Source organism: Marmota monax, unplaced genomic scaffold, assembly GCF_021218885.2.
Source record: "Marmota monax isolate L192 unplaced genomic scaffold, Marmota_monax_Labrador192_F-V1.1 WCK01_AAM20220418_F8-fsc00012, whole genome shotgun sequence".
Taxonomy (NCBI): domain Eukaryota; kingdom Metazoa; phylum Chordata; class Mammalia; order Rodentia; family Sciuridae; genus Marmota; species Marmota monax.
Genome location: NW_026695227.1, coordinates 24,289,526 through 24,310,630, shown reverse-complemented (window position 1 = coordinate 24,310,630; position 21,105 = coordinate 24,289,526). Strand labels below are relative to the sequence as shown.

The following is a 21,105-nucleotide window of genomic DNA, read 5'->3' as shown; positions in this document are numbered from 1 at the left end:
ACCCGGACCGCCTCACGGTGAACTTCCAGCAGATCGCGGGTCTCCAGCTCCTCCAGTTCCTGCACGCGGAGCCAGTCTTTGCCTAGTTCGCTGCCAGAAAGCACGTCCCACTCGCCGCCCTGCATCCGGGCGCCAGCCGGATCAGGGCACCGACCTTGCTCTTCGGGGCCGAGCAAGGGAGCGCGTGGACGCGCGCCTGGAGGCCTCGATCCTGCGACGGTATCCGATCCGCGTTTTTGCTCGCGCCAAGCCGGGGCGGCAGAGGGCGGGGTGCTCGGCGGCGCCGCGGAGCTGGGCTCTGGACCCGAGCACACTCTGCCTGCAGCCCGCGCCCGCGCCGCCTCCCGGGGCCGCAGCCGCCCGACAGCGCGCCCGGAGCATGCCAGCCTCTAGCCGCCTGCGCTGACTTCCCCCAGACATCGGCTCGCAAGGCGACTTTCTAGGCTCTGGATGATTCTCGTGCTGTGCACTCTCGCCCAGTCCTGACGCTGCCACCGCAGCTCCGCAGACCCGCCGAAGCACACCGAGGACCGTCCCTCCGAGTTCGCTCTCCCAGGCGTGGGGTAAGTAGGAGCCGGGCTTTGGAAAGCCTCTGCAGGGGAGGCTGCGGCGTGTAGGTGCGGGGAGAGCGCCGCAGTGCCGGGGTCGAGGCACCTTCGCTGTCAGAGCTGGGGATATGTGACACCTAGACTAGGATGGTGTAGCAGAAAATAAGGAAGATGAGCGTATTCGTTCGGGAGGCTGTGTAGACAGTGAAAGCAGGTATTGGGCTGCAGCACCAAGAGGGCTTCAGATAGGCTGCCCGTATGGCTCCTGTTTGCTGCATCACATCCAATGCTTCCCCTGATCTCTCCTGCTAGAAACCCGTGCGGTGGCCCGGGAGTCGGGGCGATGCGGGGCGCGGGGAGGCAAGGGTGCATTGGCACGTCGTTGCCACTGAGGATAGCCTGTCACCTACTGGCGTCCGGAGGGAGGGTCTTGGTTCTTTCCTAGCGCTGGGGAAAGGGTCGATTGCTTTTGGGCAGGGGTGCAGCAGATTTCCCTCCGTCTCAGTGATGTTATTTTCTGAATGCAGCACGTTATATGAAGAAAACCGGAGCGTCTTTCTCCCTTTAGGCAGAAAAAGTTGGAGAAACTAGGCATGTTAATAATTAGCAGGAGCAGGACCCAGGATGCCCCAGAAAGCTGTTAAATTTTCATTGCCCTCTAAGAAAAACAAATGGCATCGCCAGTGACTATTGGCAGCGCCGTGTTATTTTTGGGACTTTGGGAAAATTGTCCACAGATTGCCTTCAGGAGGCTGAAGGTGGGGCGGGGTGACGGAGGTGGGGGGGGGGCTGGGGGGGCGGGGGGAGGTCGGGAGGACCGCTGGCACCATAGTGAGTTCCTGCTAGCCTACGGAGGATTCAGAATCACAAGCCAAACACGTTTTGCTGCTGATTTTAAAGAGTATCAGAGGCAGAACTGCAGCCATGCACAAGGTGAAGAATGCACCAAGGGAACCGGCCTAAAGGAAGGGACATGTAAAGTCCTCTCCTGCGGACTCCAAATGCATTTGTATTATATAAAGGATGTGTACTCTTGTGGCTCTCAGGATAGGTTTATGAAGGACAAATTATAATTAATGGACTCGGATCTAGTATCTCTGCCTGCATAGAGTTTGGTGTACTGCCTCATTTTAATCAGCACTTGGAAAGGCTATGTCTGCCATTGATGTTATATAATTGACATGGTTCACCATCAGATATTTTTAAATGTACTTTTGGAATAAAGGGAACTTCCATCCGTCTCTTCAGACTGGCCCAAGGTGTAGACTGTCCTGAGGGTTGCTAATGTTTGCCCTAGTCCCGGCTCCAGATGTGTGAGCTCAGCTGTTGCCTGTCACTTAGGTGACAACTGGCCTTTTCCCACTAAGCCTTTGCTGTCTCCATTATCCTCAGTGAAGTGTCAGTGTTCAGCCTGGCCTTCTATTATCAAGAGTGGGACTCTAGCCCCTTGAGGGACAGCAGCCTTATTTGACCATTCCCAACAATATGTCTGTTTTCAGACTCCAGGAATTGGGTGGGGGGAATCCCATGACAGCAAGATAGATACATTTTGAATTGAGCACCAATGGAATTTAAAAGTTCTGTTTTAATCAAGATAGCTCTGTAAGGATGATGCAATATTTGTCAAGCCTCTTTCCCTAGAACAATATTTACTCCCACCAGGGGATTTTAAACTTAAACAGCAGCCATTTATCTTGCTGTCTGGTGGAGACCGGTTCATTTTGCCTCCAATGTGATCCTAGCCTAGGTGGCTAAGATTGGCCTGGGACAGGAATCTGTCATTGTAGCTAGCTGGAGCCTGAAGAAAGCAAAATACAGCACCTGCTGGTACCAGAGGGGTTCTAAATGCCATCAACTGGCGAGTCAGGAAACACAGAAGGAGATATTTTACAAGCTCTTCCAGAAATGTTTATACAAAGGATTTAAAGGTTAACAATGCATGTGCTCTCCATATTAAAACTGAAAGGTGCTAGAAATAAATGGATGTTACCCACAGTTAAGGGTTAGCACACTTGCTGATGAGCTCAAGAAACTCTAATAAGTCATGACTAACATAGTGGTTCATACTTATGAATAAGCCCAGGAGGAAAAGAAGGAAGAAAAGAAGGAGGGAGGAGGAGAATAACTGGATGGTGCATAGAGGTAGACATATTGACACGAGTGAATGGATTTAGTAAATTAATTTTTCCATCCTTAATTTGGTACTAATTGGCAATTTACCACTGAGTGAGCCTGTTGATTTGTAGATTTTTAGAAGAAAAGTGATATATTTTACTGAAGTGACAGATTCAATCAGTTCCGCCAGTAATACCAATGAAGCTTAAAAAGTTTATTGTGTTTTTATAATCAAAGTCCATGGGATCACCATTTGTCTCTACAATAAAAGGAGTTGTAATGAGTCAGCTCAAGTCATGGAAATAAAATCTAATATGAGCTGAGGAGAGAAGGAACCCACTAGAGTTAATAGCCGAACTATTATAGAATTGTTCCTAATATTTTCTCCAAGCATAACTCTGATAGGACCAAAAAAGTTTAAATTTTGTAATTTCCTTAAGGATTTTAAAAGTAAGCTTACATACAAGTTTAAAAAGTATCATGGGAAGAGAATTTCTCTAAAATATATAATTGCTTGAAAGTAATATACAAAGAGTTGAATATTGTAAGTGACTGAATTGTTTTGAAGGCCTGTAATACTCATGAAATGGAATAAGACTCTTTTATCTTCCAATTACTAACTCTTTGAGGCCTCTACATATATTTTAGCTTGTCTAATATTAGGGGAAAACAATTTGAAGTAAAGATTATCATTTACTTGTTTTCTAATCACTGCATTTGATTCCCTTGTTAAAATAGTATATACAGAGTAAATCTTTCCTTTTAAGGAAGGAAAGTAATTTTTAAAAGTCAAAGCGATTCCCATCTGTGCATAGAAATATTAAAGATACCCCTTGACCAGGATAGACCCTTCCCCATTAGGAAAACATCTCTTTTTGTTGTCTCCATGTTATATAAAATAATAAAAATTATTCAACTCTTATTAGTATGAGAATATTAAAATTGCTTAAATCTGTAATTGTTCCATAATAAAGAGGAGTTAGGGAGGTGAATGAGTTGTTTCTTGGCTGGTTGGTTGGCTGGTGTTCTGAGGGACCATTGCTTCTTGCTCTTCTGCTCACTGAATAGAGCATTGCCATATTGCACACTCATGCTTTTACAAGGTCTATGTGAGCAAGGGAGTCGGGAGAGAAAAGTACAATGATCCTAGTGCCAAGTCCCTGCATTGGTGCTGTTCCTCGAAATCTCAGGCAGCCTATGGAGCCAGAGCTTCAGAATGCCAGGGAGCAAGAGGGTGTGGGCCACTGTGGCAGCCCATTGGCCTCTGGAGCTCTCCACCTGTAGACATACACAAGCATAATGTAATCGGCAACCCACCTCCTTGCTCAGGGTCATGCTGGACTGAAGTCAAGGGGACTAATGCCATATGTGTTAGTGAGTGAATGTTGTGGAGCTGAAGAAAAGACCTGGCCTGAAATGGCATGGGGAATGCTACTAAGCCTTTGTATCCCCCCTTCCCCTCTCTCTCTCCTAAAGGAGAGAAAAGACATGCTTTACAAGTCAGAGTGTGCTGATTTCATGACACTTCTGGTACGGAGATATGACAGAATAATCAGATCACTTTCTCTGTACCAGAATGACATGATTTTTCCAAGTACCGTTCCTGAGCCACTGGTCCATTAGCCCAGACTATTTCCAGTTACTGGGTGAGGGGGTCAGTTTTTCCCGTGTCTTGGTTTGTGCTCACAATTTAGGCTAAACTCCAAATGAGTTTTGGTCACTTTTGAAGTGATCTCACTGGGCACAAGAATAATTGCCTAGACTGAACTGATTACACCCATCCAGGTTCTTTTTCCTACAAAGAGAGATTTTTAAATAAAAGTTAAAAATCTAGCAAGGCAGATGCCAATGTAAACATTTTAAAACTTAGAGCTGTAAAGGAGCAAGCAACTGTCATTTGCCTTTACTTAACTCCTCCTGCTCCCAGGTTTGGTCCTAAATGACCCTAAAAGTCAACTGACCAATTAAAGAAAGTGTGGTTGTTTCCCCCTCCCCCCCCCCACACACTGATAGACTTAGGGTAAACCCTTGGGAGAGATGCTTTTCATTTCTGGTGGATTACACTTAAGGAAAAAAGTGAGGGCTGTGTTATTTCAGTTGTTCTGGTACTGAAGTCATAGACTCCTTTTAAGAGTTTTGTCCCAGTTGCTGATTTATAGCATCCACCAGCTTTCCTCTGCATCCTTCTTTTCTCATTGAGTCTCTGAAAGAAAGGTTTGTCAATAATGCCGTGGAAATACTACAGTTAGACACAGCCCGGTGCGTGTGGACTCCTCTGTACTGTGTGCACTCATTTAGCCGCTCTTTTATCTGAGGCACTGATCCCACAGCTCACAATTATGGTCTTTGACTTTGGTAACAATTCTGTTTGAAATGTTTCCAATTACACACAATATTGGCGGCATGTAGCAGCTGCATGCCAAAAAGCATTTCTAAGTGTGTTCCAAGAATCAGGCTGTGATTGCTTTTAATTTAAATAAAGGCTATTTGGTTTCCTGTGATGTTTTTTACAACCACCTTTTCCTCCATTTGTGTTGCCTTAAAAAAAAAAAAAGTCTAATATAAAGTAGCCACCACTTAGGGTGATACAATATTGATGCTAGTTTTCTAAGATGCTTTGAGCAAGCACAAGGAACTTTTTAATAAAGGAATTTTAAAGAACCATTGTAGTACAGTTTGGATTTCCCCAAAGAAGAAAATGGAGAAAAGGTTATCTGCTAGCATATTGTAAGTAGCTATGTTTTCAAGTTTTTCTTTCTCTTTGGGGACCTATCATTATAATTATCTTTATAAGTCATTAGATATCACTTGATACATTGTCTTTTCTTTAAATTTCTCTATTTTTCTTTTTATAGGTTCATGAAGAGGTGTTTAAAAAAACATTGAAAGAGTACAAGAGGGGTTAATAAGAACATTCTTAACAGAGGAGGAAGTAGCAAATAATTTCACCATCCTGTAAGAACTAGCCCTCCAAATCGGCCTCTTCTGTAGGCTTGAAATTTCTGAACACTGAAACCTTTTAAAACTGTGGTGGTTTAAATCTCTTAATAGCTACCAGATATATTTGACTTATTAAATCTGAAAATAAGAAAATACACATTCTCAAGGAGTGAATGGGTTGGTAATAGGACTGGGGAGTTCTGTTCCCAGAATGGTTTCTTGGCCCACCTGAAACATAACACCCAGAGCTAGAGGGATCCAATGGTGAGGTGCTAAGATGGTCCTAATTAAGGTGTTTTTACATAGGCTCTTTCAATCTTGGCAAAAACATCCTATAGAATATAGTGCTTCTTTGGGTTGAACAGTAGTTGACTTGCATAAATGCCAACATCTCTTCTGGCATTTTTGGAAATCTTCCATCATGTAATAAATAGTGCTGTATAATCCAAATTTGTAAATGCCATGGTTCATGTAGCCCCTGTAGAGACAGCTGAAATTAACCCAGGCTGCTAAGGATCATCGAGATCCAGGAAGTTACATTTCTGCCTAAAGCCAAAGTCTGACTAGTTACTAATAGTAGTGGGAGATGTGAGTTTGTTTCTTAGTAGAGGAGGGTACTGTGAAGAAGTAAGTGCCCATGGACCCATATGAGTTTTTCTTTTCCTCCCCATTATCCTTGGATACTATCTCTCAATTAAACAAACCTCCTTGGAAGAAAGTTGCACAGCTAGAGAGAGTTGCACAGCTGAGCAACCCAGCCCCACCAGACACACCCATCCCACCCAGGTCCATTGCTACAAAATCCACAGTAACTAGGGTTGAAATATTGGCCTCTGCCCTAGTTAATGCTGCTTTCTGTATGTACACATACATACACACACGCAGGTCCTTCATTCTACTACTAATAAACTGATTTAAACCATGTGACAGTTTCACCAAGGACATTTGTACTTCTTTTGTTTCTTTTATTTCAATGGCAAGCAAATAAAATAAGAAGACACTCATAACTTGTTGACTGTAACTTATATTTCCAATTATGCTGTGTACATGCTTGAATAATGTAAGTTCCTTATTTACAATGTGAAAAGAGACAAAATAAAGTGGCATTTTGTTTTGCTTTAAAATATGTCTTCTGAACCATTGGGAAACTATTAGATTTTTTTGCAGGAACACTATCTAGTGTTTTAGTGTTGAAATATTTGTTACAATGTATGTCAAAAAGAGAAGACATTTTAAATTCTTCTGTGACTATGTAATTAATAAGTATGCACAGTGCTTGCCATATATGCATGTTGCATAATTTTTAGAAGGAGATAAAGTTAGGGCTGAAGTGCATTAGAGAATCACAGATGTTTCTTGTAAGAAAATTCATATGCTCCGTAGGAATTTTGAACTGCTTTCCGATGCTTAGCTTTGTTCATTGCAAGGATCATATGAATGATTTCATTGAGTTGCCTAGTTCTCATTTATACAAACCTTCAGAAAGGATCCCAAGTGATAAACATCTTACCCCCTCACCTAATTCTGAAATGCTTTATTTAGCCTTTTATGTTTTTGTGAATGTGAAAGGAGGGAGTAAAATATACAGAAAAGATGTTTGTGTTCAACCAACTTAATCATATAAGTTCCCTTTGTGGGCCTTCTATAAGCTTAAACATCTTGGCAGGCTAATAGCCAAAAATGTGTCCTCAAGTCCTGCCAAATGTGTTAAAAGCAGACCACGCTCTCTCCATATTGAAGCACTGGAAATGTACCTTTTTTTTTTTTTAACCTGAATTTTAAGGAAAAAATCACTCTTCTCACCCTCCTTACCCACAGAAACCAAAATTATTATTCATTGCAGTGCTGAAGTGAGAAACTGATAGGAGTAATGACATTTGTATCAAGTGTTTTAAACTAGCTTGACTTGGTTGTTTAAGCAGGAAACAACTGGCTATTCTATAGTGTATGATGGATCTCTTTTGTTAGGTTCATGCTGTCTGTGGACACTGGCTTTTTCACTTTGGTTTGAGAACTTTTAATAGAGTTTATCCTGTTTCTTCTTGAGTGAAGTCTCTAGAATAGACAGTAGTAAGGTGACATACTATAATAATGCAAAGAAAAGTTTTTCTGCAGCCTTTTTCTGAAAATCAGAAAACTCAGAAAAGACTATCGTATAATTAGCTGTGTGATTTGAGGTCATTCTCTCAGCCTCTGTGAGCCTCAGTTTCCCCATAAATAAAATGAGAAAATTAGATTAACCAAGTGCACGTTAACCAAACAATTTCATCATAAACACCTGTGAAGCTTTTTCAAAGTACACATTCACAGAGATTTCAATGCAGTAGGTTCCAGGCAGGTTTCTGTGCTTTGTTTGGTAGTAGGTATTGAATCCAGGGCCTCCTGCTTGCTGACCACTAGCTCTTCCACTGAGCAACCTCCCAGCTGCTGGGTAAGGTCCTGCACATTTAGTTTGAACAGCTCCTCAGGTGATGCCAGACTACAGCTGTGATTGAGCCACCAAATTACATGGCATCTAAGAAGATTTTAGAACTGGAAGAACTCTGTTTCCAATTCTACTAGGCTGAACTGCCTAACAGCCCTTCTTTTTCTTCCTTTCTCTCTCCCTTTTTTCTTTTCTTTTTCCCCCTTTTGTTCATTCATTTGATCATTCATTCATTCTTTTTTTAAAATATTTTTTAGTTGTAGATGGACACAATACTTTTATTTATCTTTATGTGGTGCTGAGCATCCAACCAAGTGCTCCACCCGTGCTAGGAGAGTGCTCTACCACTGAGCCACAACCCCAGCCCCCATTCATTCATTCTTAATGGCTACTTTCATCATTAATGTTACTATCAAAGTATTATAGATGTCATTTTAACCCAGTTCTAGGGCAGTCTATGTTCTGTGTCATGGCCGATGGTTATTTGTGTCAGAGAGGAGCCATGTTTGCTCACCGTTGTATGCCCTTTGCCCAACACAGTGTCTGACACTCAGTGGACCCCTCACAAATACAGAGAGCCCAGAAAGCTTTCAAATTATGTTATGTTTTCAAATAATATGTTCAATACAAGTGTTATCAAATTGCAGACACTTTTGAGGGATCATTTTTCCAGATATTTAGCATACTCAATAGCATATCTATTATATTTTTCCATAGTAATAGTTGGCCTTTTTGCTTTAAATTTGGAAGGACTTCATCTGAAAAGATATCTGGAGGCTGACCAAAAAAAAAGATATTGAGCATTTTATTCTAGAGCAAAAATTTTTTTAATATTTTTTAATTATACATGGGCACAATTTATTTTATTTATTATTTATTTTTATGTGGTGCTGAGGTTTGAACCCAGTGCCTCACATGTGCAAGGCAAATGCTCTACCACTGAGCCACAACCCCAGCCCTAGAGACCAGTTTTTTAAAAAGCATAATTAACATACTGTTGGAAAAAAATAAGTTTATCCTATGTCTCCCTACTTTTGAAGCTCTTGTATTTGTTGAATAAATGAATTTCAATTTTCTGTCATCTTGCAATATGTACCTGTTTAAGAAATATAACTCAGCCATAAAGATTTCACCATAAATATTTCAAAATTTATCCAACAAATTATGTACAATTTTAGGTCCTATTTTTAAATATTTTGAATTAAAAATCAGAAATTTTAAATGTATCTTTATTAATACAGGTTTCTTAATTAGGTATATGTGTGTGTCTGTCAAGCCATTAAACTCTTTGTTCTTTTCAACAATGGAAATGCAAATTCTCATTCTTTGAACTAGTGAAATAATCTTTAAGCTAGTTCGTTATTTATAGCCAGCAATTATTTTGATCCATTTACAGATGTAATTCTATATCATATCTTTTATAACATAAAATATTTTAAAGCTGTGTATATTCGTACTAAACAGAAGTTCATATCCACAGTGTATGTATTTTTTTGTTCCACATAAAATATCAGAGAATTTCAATAAAATATAATAAATACATTTTCCATTTTTCTCATAATTGCCATAATGCATCTTAAATATTCATTATCAAGCATGGGAAAATACTTGGGTACATCGTTTTATGAAAATTAATCTCATTTCTTTGCTTTTTCTTCTTCTGTGTTTGAAGTACTTCTTGTCATTATCCTATTATTGCCATTACTACAAAATACATACAGACAAAACAAAAAGAACTTAGGAATTTAAACCAGTCAGTATCACTGCTTCTTTGTCTACCCAGCACAAATAAAAAGGGACATTTGGAATTCACTTAGGTTTCTGGAATTTGTTGCTATTGTAAATTGTAATTCTTGTGTGAGTTTTTGGTGGTTATTTTTTTGTGTTTTTGTTTTTATTTTTGATACTGGGAATTGAACCTAGAGGTGCTTTACCACTGAACTACATCCCCATCCCTTTTTATTTTTATATTGAGACAGAGTCTTACTAAATTGCTCAAGCTGTCCTTGAATTTGGGATCCTCCTGCCTCAGTCTCCAGAGTAGCTGGGGTTACAGATGTGCACCACTGCACCTGGCTTTTTTTGTAATTAAAAGAAGAACATTAAAATGTGCCATCTACACCTGGCTAACTGTCTGATTTCCTTTGGATAGTTTCAAAGTACAGGTGTGGCCGTCACAGAATCAGCTGACTTCAGCATGTGTTTTCCTATTGTGTGCACACTGCTAAATCAAATAACCAGGACCTCAGAGTGAAAATCTCTACCTGAATTATCTACTTGAGTTGTTTGCCCAGTGTAACTGAAAACTCTCTTTTAGACATCACGTGAAGAGATACTGTGAAGCATTTCAGTCAGGAAAAAAGATTAAGCCATAGCTAAACAGAGTTTAAGGATCATTTGAGATAAATTGAGTGCTGATTCAAAGTACTGCATAAGGACTTAATATTTGTAGGTTTAACTTTCCTGAAGTTTCACAGCTAATCTCCTTGTTTGTGCTGGATTTCAAGTTATTATAAAAGGACACATGGGATCATGCTCACTCTACCTTTCGGGTCTCTGTTGGAAAGTCACCTGAGAGTAGAGAGGCTTCCCTCATCTCCTTATGTGGAAGAGCAACATCCTTGCCTCCCAAGGGGCTCCATCCACACCCCAGGACCTGCCCTTCTGCTCTCCAGGGCACTTGTCACTGTCTGCTGGATAATGCCTCTCTGCTATCTGCTCTCTGCTTTCTGGATTACTGCTCTCTCCCCAGCTCTCTGAGTATTGCCAGCACATAGTAGGCACTTAATAAATGTAAGCAGAATAGATCTTCTCCTCAATATAGTAATAATAATCAGTGTTGAGAAAGTTAGAATTTTAAACTTATAATCAAATTCTGATAATGGACAACAAAGTTAGCAAATGACACCTTATTTTATAAAGTAGGCACTTGTGTATCCTTCTGTATGGAAGATAAACAGAAGCCAGAATTCTGGTTTTGTTTCTTTTTTTTTTAGATACAGTTTTATTTTGGGTTTTGGTTATGTCTTGTTTTGTTTGGCATCTGAAGTGAAGTTTCTAAGTTGATTCCCTCTTATCTGGATAAGGCCAGAGAGAGGTGATAGAGTAGAGGAAAATGCATCCTTCCTGTCCACCCCACAGTGACCAGTGAAATGTAATCATACTGTAAAGGGATGCTAGTTTAAGAGCAAACTGAACATCTGCAGCAAGAAAGGTCTACAGCTTTTTTCTTCATCATGCCCCATGCCACCTGTAGCCTTAAGAAAAAAGAGGTAGTATCTTCAGACAGATTTGTGGTGCTGCCTTATTTGTTAAAACACTTCAAGAGACTGTCACTCCCTCAAGAAAGCCCCTGATATAAATTCCAAGTTTGAAAAGCTAAGCCTCTGAGTGATTTCAACCAGCTTACCAGGAAACCTACTTGCTTGAAATTATTTTAATGTCTCAGGTTCCAGGACTTAATTGGCAGTAGATCAGCTTTCCTATTAAGAAGCCAAGCCAATTTATTTGTCCAGAAATTACCATGTTTTAACTTGGGGGTTCTTGACTATAAGACTTATACCTCCAAAATACACAAAGCATTTGGATTCATCTCATTTACACAAAGCACTTTCAGAATCACCTCATTTATCTTTACTGCATCTTTGTGGGGGGCCTAACCAAGATTACCCCAATTTACAAGGAACTTTGGCTTGGCAATTCCTAAATAAATGCATGCTTGCAGTTGAAGTTTTAGAAATAAAGAAAGAATAGCAGAAAGGGAAAGTAAGCTTACTAAAATTTGTTTTGATTCATGTTCTATTTCATAAATATTACTGTGCTTCCCTGTGTGCTATATTAAATTGGATAACTATTGTATCCTGCTAATAATTTTTACGTGACTTGGCATGATTAAATTAATTTTCTGGACCAATTACCTGTACTGTGCCTCAGTTTCTTCAGTTAAAAATGAAGGGCCTGGGGATTTCTTCTTTTTTTGTATTGGTGTCTTATAGTTAGATTCACTTTGACATAATCATACATGCATGGAGTTTAATTTACTCTATTTCAGTCCCCAGTACCACCCCCCACCCTGTTCCCATCATTTGTCCCTCCCCCTATTCCTCTTCCTCTCCTCTACTGGTCTACCTTCCTGAGATTTCTTACACTCAGAATTTATTTGATTCTAAAATACTGGATTTGGAGAGCATAATTTCAGGAGACTAGATAATAGATAACTGATTTTAGCTGCTATTATTATTTTTATATTCATCATCATCATCACTACTTGAATCATTGACTTGAATTATTCAACAATCTAAGGTAGTCTTATTTGCTAGGTTCAACTTAGAGCTTTAATCTTATTATTCAGTGTGACCAATTCAATATTCAGCAATAGCTTTAAAGACTTAAGAGTCTTGCCGTGACTCAAAGTCTGGTTTAACAGTTGATACAATGGCTAAAAAAATTAAGATATTAAAGAGCAAATAATCTGATGTTGTTACAATGGCCTACTTATGTTCATCATAAAAATTACAAATGTGTGTTTATGCATGGGAAATGTGGAAGGTTTTGAAAGCAGAACTCACAGTCCTATGTTTACTTACTTGTGTAATTACGTAATAATAAAAACTATGTTTATAATGTGCATATCCTACTCAGGAGGCTGAGGCAGGAAGAGTGCAAATTGGAGGTCAGCCTGAGCAACTTAGACCCTACTTTCAAATAAAATTAAAAAGGACTGGAGATGTACTCCAGTGGTAGAGCACCTGCCTGGCATGTATGAGGCCTGGGTTCAATCCCCATACTGCAAAAAAGAAAAAAATGTGTGTGTGCATGTGTATTCATTGACCAGATGTGAATTAATTTGGGGAGGTTAAGAGAGTATTTAACTAGAAAATAAAGATAACTTGTTTTAGTTGCATTCCTAATATTTTTAAATACTCTAATAACATTCTTATCTCCCACAACCCCCCAGATAAAAGCTGGTAAATATGCAGTAAGTAGTGAAACACTGTACTAAGCTAATACACATTGGCATATGTCACATACCTACTGGCCTGGGTGTTCCTTTTAGGGTATTATGATTAATTAAATCACTAACTTTTCAACAAATACTCAGGACCTCAGATCTTATTCACATTCTAATTGGGCCAAGCCCAATGTCACAATGAGTCCCACCAGGAAGCCTTATACCTTCTGTATTATGTCTAAGGCGATCAAGTTTGTGAATTGTTCAGATAAGCACAGCAACGAAATGAGCTATGGTGTGTCTCCCAGCAGATTCATAAGTGACTGTGAGGTGCTGCGCCAATCACAAGGACTATATAAATGTGACATTCATAATCACCAGTTTGAATCTGGGTCACTTCATCTGTGACTCAAAGATCAAACACCATCAGATGGTAATGACTGTGTGAAAGTACTGCAGGAAGACCTTGCATTTCTTAATGACACCTTTGCGGCCTTCTCAGCAGACTGTTAGAGGCTGGCATAGAAATGGAGTGGTGTGTGCCCTTGGTCTGGAGGCCAGCCCTTCAGGGTGCAATTGGCACAATGCTGCAGTGATGCTTTAAGAGTGGTGCACAGTGGTTTCTCTTGTCTTAGCTTCTTAAATGGATGTACAAAACCTTTCATTTTTTTCCTCTTTTCCTGACTATTTATTCACTTCAAAGTGATGCTATTTTGCATATTCCCTGCTTTCTTTTCTGTTCTCTGAAAAAGTTAAATTACACTCACAAATGCATGCTAGCCATTCAGTGTCAAAACTTCCCCATTTTTATTTCAACTCAGGGGGTGGGGCATGATTTTCCTTGCAGGATGCCTTTACAGAGGGTCTGTGGTGTGCCAGGCATGGTGTTAGACTCTGGGAATACAGACACTCAACATTAAACAAGAGTGGTTCTGTCTTTAAAGAGCTCATTGTTTGGTAAAGAATGAAGGCAGGTAAGCATTTACGGAAAATATCTATGGTCAGGGCAGGAATAGAATAATGTACTAAATATAGTAGTAAAAGACAAAAGTCATTTAACCTGTGTCATTGTCACAGAAGGCTTCAGGGAGGAGGACAAGGTTGAGCTGGGATGATTAGGAGTTGATGACACCATTAAAACTGGAGAATGAGTCGTTCTAGGCAGGAGGCAAAGTGTACAGGAATCATAAGACAAGGATGTTCAGTGAACTGCAAGTCTCTATTTGGCTAAAAGATTAATTCTGCTGGGACCTGATGCCCACTTTCTAAAACCTCAGTCTCAATCTGAAATAAGAGAGGAATTTGGACAATTTCATTGTGATCCTGTCTTTCTTCTCTGTGGATGACTTTAAGCTTGGATCAGAGCTCTGACTTCCTCCTTCAGGTTGCATTTACCTGGCCGACCTACCAGGTCTTTACACTTGTGTATTTTCATTGTTATGTTGGTACAATCTAAACTTATTTACTCTTCGGTTTCACTGCCAGGCTTGAATTTCTGCCCCAAGTGTTTAGTCAACACTATATAATGAATGTTAGACTTTTATGACTTTTGCTTTAGTACTGAAGAGCTTTCTCTGAAAGTTAATTGTTGGAAAAAGAGAAGCCTGAATGTCGCCAAGTGGCTTCCAGATGTGTTTTATTGTATTAGTATCTCTGTTTTGCTTTCATAAAACCTTTTTCTTTTAAATCTTAAAAAAACCTTACTAAGCAGAAGTAGCAGGTAATAGTTCAACTTCTCATCGGAATTGAACTCGTTTCTTCACTTCCTGATTATTTCTTGAACTCCTGTTTCAAAACAAAACAAAAAAACTATGATTTAGGCCCCCCCCCCAAAAAAATCTGTAACAACATAAAGGACAATACTTGAAAAAAGGAAATCGTTTTCATTTGTTTTTAAAGGTAAACTCACCTCTTAGGTTGGAAGGTTCTGCTGTCTTTTAATATATGGTTCTTCAGTGTGGTCCAATTAAACTTGAGATTTAACATTTCTTAGAATTTCTGCCATCTAATTCTTCACTCGGAAATCGGTATGTTTTCAGGCATGTGATAAACATTCTGTAGCCTATGTGGCTGAGCATGCCAATTGCAAAGAGCTTTACAAGCTTCAATTAATTTTCACAACAGCCAGATGCACTTTGCTTTATCAATGGAAAGTCCACAGATAGTGGGGTTCAGAGGTATTGCCCGGATTCTTCTAGCCAAGCTGTTTTGAAACTTTTTTGGGGGCTGGCCGTACACTTTTCTCAAACACGAGATAATCTGGAACCCTAGCAAATAAAGCAGGGCTGCTTTTCTTGGGGGGCAGAAAAGGAGTCTGTTACAGGACTGCTATGTTTATCCAGGAAAACACACACCCACAAGATGCCCAGTTAAATTTGAATTTCACATGAACAATAAATAATTTTTAGTACCAGTGTCTTAAATATTGCATATCCCTAAAAAAATTATTGGTTGTCTCTCTGAAATTCAAATTGAATTGGGCTTCCTATGTTACCGGGCAACCCTGACCTTACAGCCTTAACCCCACCCTTTCAAGTCCCTAGTCTCTTTCTAGCCAGGGTAAGGTTCCTAGTTCCTTGAACAGTTTGAAAACAAATCTATACATATGCTGAGAAAGAAATGATAACACATTTCTCTTCTCTGTTCTACATTCAGGGAATATTATCTCTTCCTTGGCTGTGTCAGAGAATCTTCATGATAATGCCTTCCTTGCTGCACATGATGATTTTTAAAGAATTACTGCTTTTACCTTGCCTTTATGTTTTCTGTGAGGATAAAATCTTTTAACTTTCCAGTCCTTTTTTTTTTTTTTTGGTACCAGGAATTAAACCCTGAGTCACTTAACCACTGAGCCACATCCCCAGCCCTTTTTATTTTTATTTGGAAATATGGTTTCACTGAGTTGCTTATGGCCTTGCTATCTTGCTGAGGCTGGCTTTGAACTTGAGATCCTCCTGCTTCAGCTTCTGGTAGCCTGCCAATCTTTGAGAACAATATTCGTTAAGTCACCTATTTGTAGAAAACAACAACTTAATTTCTAAGAAGAACCAATCAGAATTGTAGATTGACCAAATAGAGTCAATAAAGAGAAAAATGAATAGGAGCTGCAAGAGTTTGATCTGATATGACCCAGGGGACAACTGTCTCCCACAGACTTATCCTGTTTTTTTTGGTAGAGATGGTAAGTACATCTTTTAGTGGTCCTGGCTTGATGACAGTGCCCAATGAAGTAATTCTGATATTTTGCTGCAATATTTTAAAGAAACCTTTGAATATTGGTCTCATTTCTTAAGCCAAGTATTCTAGAGTATATTTAGTTAGCCATTAAATGTCTCAGTGTAAGTGATTAGTACAATCTGATTAGCAATCAGAAGCTACTTTTTGTCTAGGGGGAAATAATACTTCAATACCCAAGGAGCTCCTTGTATTAATAACTTTAAAAAAACATTGTAAAAAAAATATACAAGACACTGATGTTCTGGATGGATGGCCTGCTCATTCTGTGTAAGATTTTATACTTGCAGAATATTGGTAATGGTTTCTTTCTTTGTGGCTATATTAAGATGGGTATAATTTTATCCCTTGTGCCTTTGTGCTATAAGCACGTTACTTTTAAAATAAGAAAAAACAAATATTAGAGATATAGTTTAAACAACATTTCTATGTTTAAATTTTCCAAAGTCATGGGTGAAGATCATCTGGGATATAGAAAATGTTGTGTTTTTTTTTTTAACTTTTCAAATATTTATGTATCTTTCAAGTTTAATTGTTATATGAAATCTGCCCAAACTATTTACACTTAAAATTTATCTCTTTAGGGGCTGGAATGTTAGCCTAGCATGTGTGAGGCACTGGGTTCGATTATCAGCACCACGTATAAATAAATACATAAAATAAAGGTCTATCAACAACTAAAAATATATTTGAAAAAATTATCTCTTTATTCTTTCATTCATTCAACAAATAGTTCTTAAAGAAATATAGTATACACATAGTCCTTTGTGTTCCATGAAAGGGGGTGGAAGGAGAAAGAGAGATCAAAGATAAAACCCATATCTTCTTCCTTCAGGACTTCACTGTTGGGGGGGTGGGCAGGGCCAGGAATGTACTCATACAGGTTGCCTGAAATGGGGAGGAAAGATGATGGACCTCAATTAGCACATGTATTCTTTGATGCTCAGTGATGGCCAATGACTTCAGGGGGCTGTGTGTCACCATTAGTACCTGGGGACCTAGGACACCTAAGTTCCTGGTGAAGGTTCATACTCTGGTACCATAAAAGCAAATGCAAGCTCCCATCCCAGGAGGTGAGTCTGAAAGCCACCAGAGTCCCTGCTTATTTTCAAACCCAAGGTCTGGAATGAGTGAATTCATCTACTTCTTCCGAGGAGGCCAGCCCCAGGACTGGTTGCAGCTCATCCCTGTAGCCCCACCAGCTGTAGGTGCAGCCTGGACTTGTGCCTGACAGTTCACCCTTCTGTAGTCTGGTTTCAAGGAGTTTGCTGTTTTTTATTTTTACTCTGAAACTCATACCAAATTTGTACAATGGAGAAGCCCAAAGCATTTACATCTTTTCTCAATAACACTAACAGAATATTGCAAGAAAAAAAAAAAAACTAGGCTACCTTTTACTTTTTCAGTGACCAAATGAAAATGAAATCTGTCAGACAATTTGAAGGGATTTGTATGATCAAGCCTAGGAAATTACATGTTTTGCATTTGCTAAGACAACCTTTGGGATCAAAGTTAAATTCACACAAACCATTGTATATTATATTAAGCTGCTACATTAGCATTTGTAAATCTTATGAAACTAATTTCCCAAATATACAAAATAATTGCTTTAAAATAAGGCAAAATATTATATTCTTTATTTTGATTATATGTTAAAGATATAATTTTCAAGAATTTACTGAATGTGGAACATTTTACTTTTAAAGATGTACATTTGGATTTGGCAATCCACAGAAATAAACATGAAAGAACTTTCTGAAAAGATTTATTCTCCTTATGAATCAACTAGGTGTTTTCTAGAAAGAAACATTAATACTATGCAGAATTGCCTAATCATAATTCTGTGACCTGTTGAAATGAAATAAACGTCTTGATCTGTTGAGCTGCCAATGGAATTTTATCTAAAACTGATACCATGTCTTTCATACTTTAGGACTCCTGTGAATTTTATCACAGAATCACTTTATACCCCATTTGGAAGGCAGCCACTTAAGCGTGGAGTATGACAATTGTTTAACGGTGCATAGTAAAACTTAAGTAATTTATGGCTCCAGAAAGGGAACTGTATCTAATTGAAATGTCCAGAGTAATTCAGGTAGGTGGACATAGCCACCCAGGTGTCTTGGCACTGTTCCAATTTGGATTGGCTAATGAGCTTATGAGGTTGAGGTCTGTTTTGCCTGCTTCCTTTGCAAGTGTACTTGTCCATTAGTACAGTGCCACCTCACACCATGCTGGGACATTGATTCCATGTTGATTCACAAAGGAATGCCTTGGGTCACACAGCAACTATCTAGTCAATAGCAGGTATCCTCTTCAGGGCTCTCATTTCAGAATCTGTGCTTGTTAGTTGATGACAGAATCTTTCAGCTATACCACTCCAAGCAGAATTTCCAAATGCCACACTGCTCATCTTTAACATGTAGCTTGGCTGGAGTGATATGTTCCCATTATTGATCCCTTTGTTCCAGAGATTATGTCACTACAAAGAGGTTATAATTTGTCTTGTTTGGAGGGTTATGTCTAATTGCATAGGACAGTTAAAGGATGATGAATGACTGCTTTTTACCTTACATCTGTGCCTCATTTTTTCTCCAAGACCACTGAACAGGACAGTCAGTTTCCTTAATTGGCACAGATGGTACCCTAAGAATGACGTACAATCTGAAAACCTAAGTTAATGAGTCCAGATAGTCCAGATAGTTACCATAGATATCCTTAAACTGACTCTCAAAGAAATCCTCCCACAACCAGCAAGAAGAAAGGAGGCACTAGATGGCAGTCTTAAACAAACTTGAAATGACCTTTCCTCTCTTCATAGTCAGTACCTAAAACTAGTCACTTCACTTCTATTCCAAATGAACTTGAGCTTGAACTCTACTGCATAAAAATTCCAACTCTAAGGGCATTATGAAATTTAATGGCACATTATAGAATTTTGTATTTTCAATTAAAAATGATTCCATATCCATTTATGTTAGGCTCATTGCTGAAATGATTCACTTTAATGTCTATTTATTTAATTTTACATTTCAAGATGTTGTTAAAGAGCTTTTTTGGACTTTAAAAACTAGGGGGGAATATAGTATATAAATAGAGTGAAAAAATATGCAGCTCTTAAAAATAAAGATTCAGAAGTAAACTGATATAAAAAGATATTCAGGATATATTTAAGTGGAAGAGAAAGTTTATAAAGTACTACGTAAGGAGCGATCATTCTTGGGTTTTGTGTTGGGCTCTGACAGAGAGGGTTATGGATTTTTTTTTCTTTCTGCTTATTATTTTTCTTCATAAATTACCTTTCTTCTGCATTATAATACACTTTTTAGCCAAGTGTGGTCACACATGCCTGTAATCCCAGCAACCCAGGAGGCTGAGGCAGGAGGATCATAAATTCAAGGCTGGATTTAAAACTTAGTGAGACTCTTTCTCAAAATAAAAAAATAAAAAGGGCTGGAAATACAGCTCAGTGGTTCAGTACCCTGGATTCAATCGCCTGTACTGGGGGAAAAAAAATTTTTTTAAAATGTACACAATAGCATCACATTGCCTTCCTGGTCTAAGATGAGTTTCTTGAAAATGCTGCTCACTAGCAGCACTTTTTCCACAAACTATATTTGCTGCCTTACCTTGTGTGCTTTCTTGTGTTGCTTCATGTTCACATGGTGGGATTTTTGTTATTGAAAATAATGCAAAAAAAATTTTCAGCTGGGCATACATAGTGGCAGACACCTATAATCCCAGCAGACCAGGAGGCTGGGACAGGAGGATGGCCAAACCCAGCCTCAGCAATTTAGTGAGGCCCTAAGAAACTTGGTAAGACTCACTCAGTCTCAAAATAAAAGGGAGGGGGTGGGTTTGCTGGGAATGTGGCTCAATGATTAAGTGCCCCTGGGTTTAATCCCTGGTATCAAAAAAAATTTTTTTTCCCTATTTCTTGAAGACTAGTGAAAATGATGCCATTTGTATAGCAAATTCTCTACAGATCTCAAGGACAATCTCCATGTTTAATTTATTTTTTTTAGTTTCATCTCCAGGTGAGTGCTTATTAGACCAGATTCCATTCACAATGAACATTTATTAAACACTGAAGATGTACAAATCACACATTATCAGAAATTTTAAATATCAGGTTATAAAGTGGGAGGTGAATGTTTACAAGGGTGATAATGTTTCTCTTATATTTCTGTGTGGGTCTGTTTGTGTTTAAAGAGGAATGCATATCTTACCTAAAGATGATAATCCTTATATTCCATTTTTGCAGTATGGGAATTGAACCCCAGGCCTCGTACATGCTAGTTAAGCATTCCACCACTGAGCCATATCCCCATCCCTGAATTCTTTATATTTCTTAACCTTCTGTCTTGGACATTTATGTCATTTTGGAAAGACTGCTCGTATTCTATAGGAAAGAGTGCTCCTATTCTATAGATTGAGAAGACTACAAGTTGAAAAAAGAACAATTGAAGTATTTATAAAGATTGTTAACAACACACCAAAAGTTTCATTCATTTTGTTAGGAAATATCCCAGAAACAATCAGGCAAGACTATAAATTTCTATACCAGACTGTGCCCTTGCAGCTTTGGTACAGAAAGTTCGTGAGGTTCAGTTTCATTTAGAAGGAGTCAGTGTAGACTTTTGGGAGACATTAGAGATTATTAAAGAGTGTATCCTGCCCTTAACAGAATGCCTGGCACAGAATGTGTATTCAATAAATATTAGTTCAATAATTGGCTGTGTCCATCAAGGAATACTTTTTTTTTCTTTTTTACTTATTTATTCATTTATTTATTTATTTTTTCCTTTAATTTTTATTGTTGGTTGTTCAAAACATTACATAGTTCTTGACATATCATATTTCACACTTTGATTCAAGTGGGTTATGAACTC

The 21,105-nt window shown here is 38.8% G+C and overlaps 1 protein-coding gene across 1 annotated transcript in view; it reads left to right on the top strand.

Moving 5' to 3' along the window:
• Positions 1-322: 322 nt before the first annotated feature.
• Positions 323-21,105, top strand: part of Prickle1 (prickle planar cell polarity protein 1) — a 107,904-nt gene continuing 87,121 nt past the window's right edge. Inside the window, exon 1 of the mRNA XM_046436148.2 lies at positions 323-563. The gene's annotated coding sequence lies outside the window, so the exon portion shown is untranslated. The remainder of the gene's footprint in view (positions 564-21,105) is intronic.